General features: G+C 38.9%; 1 pseudogene; it reads left to right on the forward strand.

Annotated features, from left to right (window-relative positions):
* Positions 1 to 1259: 1259 nt before the first annotated feature.
* Positions 1260 to 2311, forward strand: LOC102867685 (annotated as a pseudogene).
* Positions 2312 to 2563: the final 252 nt, after the last annotated feature.

Genomic DNA, 2563 nt, shown 5'->3' on the forward strand with positions numbered 1-2563 from the left:
TCATTGAAATGAAAAATAAACAAACTAAATTAATAAAAAAAGAAATGGCTTATAAAGGAGAAAGTATTGTTTTATAGAGAAGTAGAAAAGGATAGACAGATAATAAATGCCCATTATTAAGCCACCTTAAAAAAAAAAGATTAAATGGGAAACTGGTAGAACAGACAGAGGACTTAGACACATCCATGTCATGACCAAGAAGCTTCTCTGTAAGCAATTATATGTACTTGAGTATTTTGGTTTGCACTTCCTAAGCAAAATACCTCTGGAAACTATGAACTTTGATAAATGACGTTAGTTATAGAAAGGCTTTAGGCCTTTTATTCATAGGGTCATTATGAGTCATGCTCGATTTGACAGCAATCAACAACAACAGAGGCAAACACCATTATCTCAGTTTCCTTTGCTAACTAGTTCTCCAGGGCAATTTGACAAGCTGAGGGCTCTTGTTTAAAGGTTAATCATGAGCTTGATACTGTATACATTTCTGAAACCAAGAAGGCAGTTCAGTTGCACAAAACAGTGCCTTTCCAGTGTGACTACTTCTAGCAAAGGACTTAGAGAAATGATGGATTCGGAGGTAAACTGAGAGACAGTGTCTTGGAGGACTTACTGTCATATCCTTTCTTGAATCAGTCTGAGGAGTGAGCACATCTTGGCTACATTTTCTTGAGCTCAGTTGAGGATAATGATGGTCATGGGGTAACAAATTCTCAGTCCTACCTGAAAAGAAGCATGGTATTAGGAAAGAATGATAGAGAGTCCTTGGGCAACACACTTGCTTAACTTCTTCTGGTGACATACTTGACTTCTAGTCAAAAGGTTGAAGGTTTGAATGTACCAAGTGACATCTCAAAAGAAAAGCTTAATGACCTATTTGGGAAAAATTAGCCATTGAAAACCCCATGCTGTACAGTTCTACCCTGACTCACATAAAGTCTCTGTAAGTCAGAGTCAACTCAGTGGCAGCAGGACTCTAAAGGAAAACAAAGAAAAGTATCCCCAAGCAGATAATATTCTAATAAAAGGCAACATAATAAATTAAAAATAATGAATCCTAGAAAGAGAATACTATAAATACTAACACAACATGCAGATAAAATATATGCCGACAGAGAGGAGAAAAGACTGTGAGGTAGCGGCGGCTGTGGCCCAGAGATAAATGAGCCAGTAGTAGAAGAGAACAGCCTACAAGTTGGCCAACTGCTGGTGAAGATTTCTTACTTTTATGTCAGGCATGAGACATTTCTATAGTAGAAATGATGGCTGATTGTGGTGAAATTGATCACTCAATATACATGCTTCCTACAAATGACAAGAAAACAAATAAGTCCTATTCTATTACCACACCTTCTCTAACTGTTCCTGAATGTGCCATTTGTCGGCAAGCAAGTGTCAGTTTGCCTTGTAAGTGTGTTTTCTGCTGTGTGTAAAGGGAACTTCGTGGCTTTGGAAACGATGTGCCCTCTGTAGGCAAGAAATTCGTGAGGATTTGCTGGACAAACCAATGTTATTGTCACCTGAAGAAGTCAAGGCCATAAGAGGAGGAAGTGGAGAATATGCATGGTATTATGAAGAAAGAAATGGGAAGTGGCGGTATGACGAGCGTACTAGTAGAGAGTTGGAAAACGCTTTTTTTAAAGGTAAAAAGAACAATGGAATTTTAATTGCTGGGATTCTGTCTGTTGCTGATCTCAAAAATATGGTTCAATATAGAAGAAAGTGAACAGACATTGCAGGAAAATTAAATAGGATATAATAGATGTACTAAAGAATGGAGTAACTGGACTTAGACTGGATTGTGACTCTAATATTGTAATCCTAGCAAAAGAGAGCTCAGCTGATGGAGCAGTGTATCAGCACAGAGTGGAACTTCTGTTCAGCCTCAAGTATCGTCTGTAATTAGGCCCCTGACATCAGTAGTTAACAAGCCCTGCAACACTCAAACACTCACTCCTGATGCAAGCACTTCTCTGGAAGACTCTTACTTATTTACAACTCAGTGGAGACAATGGAGCTGAAAGGAGCTGAAGGGGGGGGGGGGCGGAAGAGAAGATCAAGAATTCCCCCTTCAGCACCAGGTTGAAGAAACCAAGTCAGTCAGATACCAGTGTTGACAGTGAAGATGTTTCTGTGCTTATAGCACGGCACACCTTGACCCAATAGAAACTTCTGAATCCTAATGTAAACCAGAGAATATCTGATAGTTCGGATCTCTCTGGAACTGATCGATCAGCATGAGGGTAGAACGTTGAGTGTCAGTGTCAGATTTAGAAGGCCCGATGGACAATGCACAGTGACTGAAGTTTAAATAAAGTCTTCAGCCCATGCTCAAAGTCGAAATGGTTCTCTATACATTTTTGCTTATGTAGCATTATAACTCATTCCTAGCAGTACATTGTGGGCTGGGAAGGGGGATGGGAAGGATAGAACTGTAATTAAAATGCCTTAACATATCTCTGTGGAGAAATTTACTTAAAGTAAGGAGGTTGGGTATTCATAGTTGAAAGCTGTTTAGTAATAATTCCGTTTTCTTGTGGTTTTTTTCTTTCTTTTTTTTTTT

Source organism: Elephantulus edwardii, unplaced genomic scaffold, assembly GCF_000299155.1.
Source record: "Elephantulus edwardii isolate Elephantulus edwardi_28Jun2011 unplaced genomic scaffold, EleEdw1.0 scaffold00050, whole genome shotgun sequence".
NCBI classification, from domain to species: domain Eukaryota; kingdom Metazoa; phylum Chordata; class Mammalia; order Macroscelidea; family Macroscelididae; genus Elephantulus; species Elephantulus edwardii.